This window comes from Sesamum indicum, linkage group LG6 (genome assembly GCF_026168435.1).
Source record: "Sesamum indicum cultivar Baizhima isolate 11 linkage group LG6, ASM2616843v1, whole genome shotgun sequence".
Lineage (NCBI taxonomy): Eukaryota > Viridiplantae > Streptophyta > Magnoliopsida > Lamiales > Pedaliaceae > Sesamum > Sesamum indicum.
In genome coordinates, this window is record NC_142662.1 from 11848287 (window position 1) to 11857241 (window position 8955).

Genomic DNA, 8955 nt, shown 5'->3' on the forward strand with positions numbered 1-8955 from the left:
ATTTGATAAGCGTAATAATAACTACAAGTTTGTATAAAAGAGTAAAAAACTTTTTTTTGAGTAAATGTAATTTTCATTAAGTAAAAAATGGTACAGTATAACAAAGTGATCATCAGGTGGTTTCTCCCTCGACAGGCCAAGGGATACGCCATAGTCCATACAAAGCTCGTGTACTGACAGAACTAGCTAATGAAATACTAATGATCCGCTGTCTGACATCATCAACTATCAATAACTCCATGGTGCTCGGAGTCCTCTCAACATGCTCAAAACGTCTCAAGTTTCTCTCCCTCCAAATGTAGTAAACAGATTCAAAACTCGAAATTCGTGATAAGCGGCCACTGCCATTCTCCTCCACTAATCACCGTGCTGAGTTTTGCTGACTCCTCAAGTCCAAGGAGCCTCGGTCCACGTGGAAATGTCTCAATAAGAGGTCCGAGGTAATGCCACGGGTCCTGCTAAAGGTGAAACTTCCACCCATCTCCAATTTGGTAGTCCACCATAGGATGGAGAAAGATCCGTAGAGGTAGGAGTTTCCTCCAACTCCATGAACCTCCATGCTCTCAGATCGTCCATATGGAAGTGTCTCGTAACCGGTCATGGTATAGCCATTCAACCCAAATAGAGGTTCGATCACACTGAATGATATCACAGAGTTTCTTAGTCATTAAGGCTCAATTCATATTAGTAATGTCCTTGAACCCAAGACCTCCCTCGTCCACCGGTCGGCACAATTCTCTCCATGCTACCTTAGCATAGCCAACTATTTGTTGAGCCCTTCCATAAGAAATTTCGCAGCCTCTTCTCAATTTCGTTCGTAACTCTCTTTGGTAAAATGAACGTTGAAGCCCAATATAAGCTCAATGACATGAGTACAGATTTAATAATTTGTACCCTACAGGCATATGAAAGCGCCATACCCTCCCAACCAGCAATACGTTTATCGATTTTCACCAATAATGGTTGACAATCAGCAATAGTTAATTTGGAGGATAATAGAGATAGACCTAAATACCTCAGTGGCAGGAGTCCCTCCTGGAATCCAAGTGCTTCCAGCATCTCCTCACGTAAACCCTGTGCTGACCGCGAAATAATAAGATGACTTTTCTGTACGTTCAATCGGAGGCCCGACCAAACGGCAAATCGATCCAGCCCTCTCTTAAGGACCCCAATAGAGTCCATATCAGCACGACAGAATAACAACAAGTCATCAGCAAATCCCAGCTGAAAAATCCGAGCTAAATCACACTTCCAACGAAAAGAAAAGAGCCCATCCTGGTCAATCATCTATAGGTATCCCAAGTGTAACACCTCCATGACGAGGACAAAAAGGTACGACGATAGAGGATCCCCCTGTCGAAGTCCTCTTGCACCCGAAAAGAATCCATGTGGCTTTCCATTCAATCCCACTGAGAAGGATGGTGCAGTGACACATTCCTCAATCCACCTGATGAATGTGGGTGGAAACCCAAAAAGTTCCAAAACCGCAACTAGGAAGTCACATTCAACTGAGTCATACGCCTTTCTAATGTCAACTTTTAACGCGCATCTGGGAGGTAGGCGTGACTGATTGTATCCCGAGAAAAGTTCTTGAGCTAGCATGATATTGTCTCCGATACTTCTGCCAGGAATGAATGCTGCTTGGCAGGGGCTAATGACTTTGTCCAATACCACACTCAATCTTTTGACAATAAGTTTGGCAATAATCTTGTAGAGGACATTGCAACAAGAAATAGGTTGAATATCACCAACAGACATAGGGGAGTGTACCTTCGGGATAAGCGCTGATAATGTGGTATTGATTTGTTTCAAGAGCCTCCCCGTAGTGAAGAAATCCAACACTGCCCTCGTAACCTCTCCTCCCACAATCGGCTAGGCAGCTTTGAAGAAGCCTGACAAGTACCCATCAGGACCCGGTGCCTTATCTTCTGCAATATCGAACACTGCCTCTTTGACATCCAAGGGGGTGAATGGTGATAAAAGAGAATTGGTTTCATCTTCAGTCACCAGATGCCTAGCCCACGGTCTAAGGAACTAAATATCAATCACGTCCCGTCGTCTTTGTCCTCCCAAAAGGACACGATAATAAGATACAAATTCATTGACAACAGCCCCTTGGCTCAATTCCTGACATCATTTTATACTAGTCTCAACCCACGAACTTCAGATCACTCACCGCTGGTGCTTAACGGGGATAGTCAACAACAATATGGAGGTATGTTTCGATTCAATAATTACCTCACTCTATCACCAGAGTTTATTCGCAGTGTGCAACAGATCTGGCAGCATAACATCATAGGAGTGCCGATGTACGCGGTAACAAGAAAACTCAAAGCTCTTAAACTGGTGTTCAGAGAGTAGAGGAGGAACAAAGGAGACTTATCACACAATGTCCAGCTGGCTAAAGGGTTTGTTGAGATGGCGCAATTGCTTGTAAGCTCAAACAGGCGGGATGAACTATACTTACAGCTGGAACACTGCTGCAGATTAGTACTAGCTAAAGCAGCCAAACTTGAACAGATGATGCTTCAACAGCGAGCAAAAATGCAGTGGATGAAGGGGGAGACCAGTGCTCCCGGGTGTTTTTCCGTAAGATTGCTCAAAGGAGATCGGTGAGGAGAATCTTACAAATCAATGATGATCATGGAGCCACTCACACAGAACCAGGAGCAGTAATCAATGAGTTTGTCACGTATTACCAAAACCTTCTTGGTGGGGAACGACGACGAGATGTGATAGATCTCCGATTCCTTAAACCTTGGGCTAGACAACTTTTGAGTGAAGAGGATGCTAGCTTTTTACTTGAGCCATTCACACCAGCTGATGTCAAGTAGGCGATTTTTGACATTGCTGAGGATAAGGCTCCGGGGCCAGACGGGTATTCATCGGGCTTTTTCAAAGCTGCATGGCCTATAGTGGGGCAGGAGGTGTCATCAGCAGTGTTAGATTTCTTTAGTACAGGCCGACTTCTGAAGTGGATAAATACTACGCTTTTGGCGCTCATACTAAAGGTACATTCCCCTGTGACTGTTGGTGAATTTCGGCCTATATGTTGCTGTAAGGTGTTGTACAAGATTATTGCTAAGCTCATTATCCAACGGTTGAGTGTGATACTGGACAAACTAATTAGTCCGTGCCAAGCGGCTTTTGTGCCTGGACGAAGCATTGGAGACAATATTATGATGGCGCAGGAACTTTTTACCAGATATAACCAAGCTCGTCTACCACCCCGGTGTGCTTTAAAAGTGGATATTCGAAAGGCATATGACACGGTAGAATGGGATTTCATGATTGCTGTGATGGAGCTATTTGGGTTCCCTTCTACTTTCCTGAAGTGGATTGAAGCGTGTGTTACTACACCCTCATTTTCTATTGTGCTGAATGGGAAACCTCATGGTTTCTTCAAGGGAGCCAGAGGGCGTCGGTAGGGTGACCCTCTTTCACCATACCTGTTTGTGCTTGTGATGGAAGTCCTACATTTGGGTTTCCTACAGTTGATTGATCATAATGAAGTATTTTCTTTCCATTGGAAGTGTGACACAACCAGGGTTTTTCAGTTGGGATTTGCGGATGATTTGTTGCTATTATGTCGGGCTGATATGGATTCTATCAGAGTCTTTAAGACAGGATTAAATCGATTTGCTGATTGGTCGGGGCTCAGGCTTAACTTGCAGAAATGCCACCTTATTATCTCATATTCAGCACAAGGACTACGTGAGGAGATGCTGGCAGAGTTCGGACTTCAAGAGGGCGTCTTACCGATGAGGCATTTGGGGCTTCCTCTTTTATCTTCTCGATTAACAATTGCTGATTGTCGTCCATTATTGTTGAAGATTGATAAACGTATTGCTGGATGGGAGGGTATGGCCCTTTCATATGCTGGTAGGGTACAAATTATAAAATCTGTACTCATGTCGCTGAGTTTATATTGGGCTTCGGCATTCATCCTTCCAAAGAAAGTTACTACCGAGATTGAGAAGAGGTTGCGAGCTTTCTTGTGGAAGGGGACAACAACTAGTGGTTATGCCAAAGTAGCTTGGAAAGATCTATGCCGACCGAAGGAGGAGGGAGGACTAGGATTCAAGGATATTTCCATCTTGAATCGTGCACTAATGACTAAGAAACTTTGTGATATTACCAGGTGCGATAAGACATCGATTTGGGTTGAATGGCTTTACCAGGGTCGGTTACGAGACACCTCTATCTGCACGATTAGGGAGCATGGAGGCTCATGGGGATGGAGGAAAATTCTCCATCTATGGGTTTTCCTCCGCCCTATGATGGATTATCAGATCGGAGATGGAAGGAGATTCTACTTATGGCTGGACCCGTGGCATTATCTTGGCCCTCTTAGTAACACATTTCCATGGGGACCGAGATTACTTGGATTGGAGGAGTCAGCTAAACTCAGTATGGTGATTAGTGGAGGAGAGTGGCAATGGCCTCCTATAAAAGATTTCGAGTACTTGGAGATCACACATACATTACCCACAATCCATGTAGGGGAGGACCGCATTGTGTGGAGATTTGAGCATGGACTACCTACAACTCAGGCTCTTTATAGACTATTTGATCCACCAGGACTGAAAGTAGGCTGGTCTTCGTTACTTTCGGGATCACTTAAGATTCCACGTCACCTATTCATCCTATGGCTTGCTATTCTTGGCAAATTGGCCACGACGGACAAACCATGGCTAGCCCACCTAGGCCCATGTATTCTGTGTAACGAGGGAGCGACAGAGACTCATACCCACTTATTCTTTCAGTGCAGATTTAGTCGACAGTGTCTCACAGCTATACGGAGAATGGTAATATTTTCTTGGCCCAATAGAGACTGGATAACGGACATCTCATGGGCCTCCCAGCGATGGAGGGGTAAACACATTGTTAACATGTCATACCGAGCACTATTAGCATCATGTGTTTACCACATTTGGAGGGAGAGAAACTTGAGACGATTCGAGCACACCGAGAGGACACCTAACACCATGGCTTTATTGATAGTTGAGGATATCAAGCAGCGGATCCATAGCATTACTTTACCTAGATCAGTCAGTACACGAGCTCTATTTAGAACGTTTTCAGAATTCGACGATACATGACCCAAATGTTGGTCTAGACAAAAGAATTTGTGAGGTAAATTTGCTAAGCGTAATAATAACTACAAATTTGTATAAAAGAGTAAAAAACTTGCTTTAATAAAACCATGCAAAAGAGCTAAATATTGAACGTTATCAGAATTCGACGAAACTTGACCCAAATATTGGTCTAGAACCAAGAATTTGTGTCGTAAATTTGCTAAATATAATAATAACTACAAGTTTGTACAAAAGGGAAACAAACTTCCTTTAATAAACGGTGCAAAACAGCTAAAATTTGAACGTTCTTAGAATTCGACGAAATTTGCTAAGCGTAATAATAACTACAAGTTTGTAGTTATTATTTTGACCCAAAGGTAAATTTTGAACGTTCTCAAAATTCGACGAAACTTGACCCAAATGTTGGTCTAGAACCAAGAATTTGTGTAGTAAATTTGCTAAGCATAGTAATAACTACAAGTTTGTACAAAAGGGAAACAAACTTCCTTTAATTAAACGGTGCAAAACAGCTAAAATTTGAACGTTCTTAGAATTCGACGAAACTTGACCAAACAATGGTCTAGACGAAAGAATTTGTGAGGTAAATTTGATAAGCGTAATAATAACTACAAGTTTGTATAAAAGAGTAAAAAACTTTTTTTTGAGTAAATGTAATTTTCATTAAGTAAAAAATGGTACAGTATAACAAAGTGATCATCAGGTGGTTTCTCCCTCGACAGGCCAAGGGATACGCCATAGTCCATACAAAGCTCGTGTACTGACAGAACTAGCTAATGAAATACTAATGATCCGCTGTCTGACATCATCAACTATCAATAACTCCATGGTGCTCGGAGTCCTCTCAACATGCTCAAAACGTCTCAAGTTTCTCTCCCTCCAAATGTAGTAAACAGATTCAAAACTCGAAATTCGTGATAAGCGGCCACTGCCATTCTCCTCCACTAATCACCGTGCTGAGTTTTGCTGACTCCTCAAGTCCAAGGAGCTGTATAAAAGCGAAACAAACTTGCACTAATAAAAACGTGCAAAACAGCTGAATTTTAAATGTTCTCAGAATTCGACAAAACTTGACCGAAACGTTGCTCTAGACCCAAGATTTTGTGTGGTAAATTTGCTAAGCGTAATAATAACTAATTGTTTGTAATAAAGAAAAACAAACTTGCTCTAATAAAATCGTGCAAAACAGCTAAATTTTGAACGTTCTTATAATTCGACGAAACTTGACCCAAACGTTGGTCTAGACCCGAGAACATGTATGGTAAATTTGCTAAGAGTAATAATAACTACAAGTTTGTATAAAAGGGAAACAAACTTGCTTTTATAAAACCATGCAAGACAGCTAAATTTTGAACGTTCTCAGAATTTGACGAAACTTGACCCAAACGTTGGTCTAGACCAAAGAATGGTAAATTTGCTAAGCGTAATAATGACTACAAGTTTGTATAAAAGAGAAACAAACGTGCTTTAGTAAAACGGTGTAACACAGCTAAATTTTGAACATTCTCAGAATTCGACAAAGCTAGACCCGAATGTTTGTCTAGACCCAAAAATTTGTATGGTAAATTTGCTAAGCGTAATAATAACTACAAGTTTGTATAAAAGGGAAACAAACTTGCTTTAATAAAACCATGCAAAACAGCTAAATTTTGAACGTTTTCAGAATTCGACGAAACTTGACCAAAACGTTGGTCTAGACCCAAGAATTTGTGTGGTAAATTTTCTTAGTGTAATAATAGCTACAAGATTGTATAAAAGGGAAACAAACTTGCTTTAATAAAACTGTGCAAAACAGCTATATTTTGAACGTTTTCAAAATTCGACGATACATGACCCAAATGTTGGTCTAGAGAAAAGAATTTGTGAGGTAAATTTGCTAAGCGTAATAATAACTACAAGTTTGTAGTTATTATTTTGACCCAAAGGTAAATTTTGAACGTTCTCGAAATTCGACGAAACTTGACCCAAATGTTGGTCTAGAACTAAGAATTTGTGTAATAAATTTGCTAAGCATAATAATAACTACAAGTTTGTACAAAAGGAAAACAAACTTCCTTTAATTAAACGGTGCAAAACAGCTAAATTTGAACGTTCTTAGAATTCGACGAAACTTGACCCAAACAATGGTCTAGACGAAAGAATTTGTGAGGTAAATTTGATAAGCGTAATAATAACTATAAGTTTGTATAAAAGAGTAAAAAACTTTTTTTTGGGTAAATGTAATTTTCTTTTTTTTTTGGGTAAATGTAAGTTTCATTAATAAAATAAGATCGTACAGTACAACAGTGCTCAACTGGTGGTTTCTCCCTCGACAGGCCAAGGGATACTCCATAATCTATATAACGCACATGAACTAACAGAACGAGATAAATTAACATTGATAATCCTCTGTCTAATATCTTCCACGATAATGGTGGCTATTATATTCGGTGGTCGCTCCGTATGCTCAAAGCGTCTCAAATTTCGTTCCCTCCAAATGTGGTAAATGCAAGCAGCCAGGAGTGCACGATAAGCCAAGTTAATCATATATTTTTTCCTCTCCATTTCCTTGCAGCCCACTCAACATCCCGTGACCACTCTCTATTAGGCCATCAAACCGAACAATCTGCCGAATCGCTGTCAGACAACTTTTGGCATAACGACATCGAAAGAATAAATGAGTATGTGTCTCCATTGCGCCCTCATCACATAATATACAAGCGCCTAGATATGATAGCCATGGTTTATCAGCTGTGGATAGTTTTCCCAAAATCGCAAGTCATAAGATGAAATTATGCCTGGGGATCTTCAGAGAACCCGAGAGTACTGAAGACCAACCTACTTTAGGTCCCGGTGGGTCCAATAGCCTGTAAAGAGATGCAATTGTAGGTCGTCCAGTCTCAAATCGCCAAATAATACGATCTGTCTCGCCATGAATTATTGGCAATGCATGCAAAATCTCCAAGCACTCAATGTCCATAACGAGAGGCCAATGCCATTGCCCCTCTATAATAACACTGTTGAGCTTGTCCGTCGTCTGAAGCCCAAGCATGCGTGGACCCTATGGGAATCTCTCAATAAGGGGACCAAGGTGATGCCATGGATCATGCCACAGATAAAATGAATTCCTATACCAATCTGATAGTCTACCATCGATCGAAGCAAGGGGCGTAGACGAAGGAGTTTCCTCCAGCCACGAACCACCATTGTCAGTGACCGTCCATACAGATTTATACGTAGCCGCCCATTATATAACCATTCTACGCAGATTGATGTTCTATCACATCGAATAACATCACACAGCTTCTTGCTCATCAAGGCACAATTTAAATTAGCGATGTCCCGTAGGCCCTGACCCCCCTCCGACACCGGCCTGCAGACATCCCTCCATGCTACTTTGGCATATCCACTGGTTCCTGTGCCCTTCCACAAAAAAGCTCTCAGACGCTTCTCAATCTCCCTTATAACACCTTTAGGTAGGATGAATGCAGAAGCCCAATATATACTTAACGCCATAAGGACAGATTTAATAATCTGTACCCTCCCAGCATACGATAATCTCATTCCTTCCCAACCTTTAATGCGTCGATCAATTTTCAATAATAAAGGTTGGCAGTCTGTTAACTATAATCTAGAGGAAAGTAGAGGAAGTCCCAAGTACCTCATCGGAAGATGCCCTTCCTGGAAGCCGAGCATCTCTAACAGCTGCTCCCGTATCTCTTGTGCAAATCGAGAGATGATAAGATGACTCTTATGCACATTAAGTCGGAGACCTGACCAGGAAGCGAATAGGTCCAACCCCTGCTTAAAAACCCCTATAGATTCCATATGAGCTTTGCAGAACAGCAACAAATCATCCGCAAATCCAAGCTGAAATAAT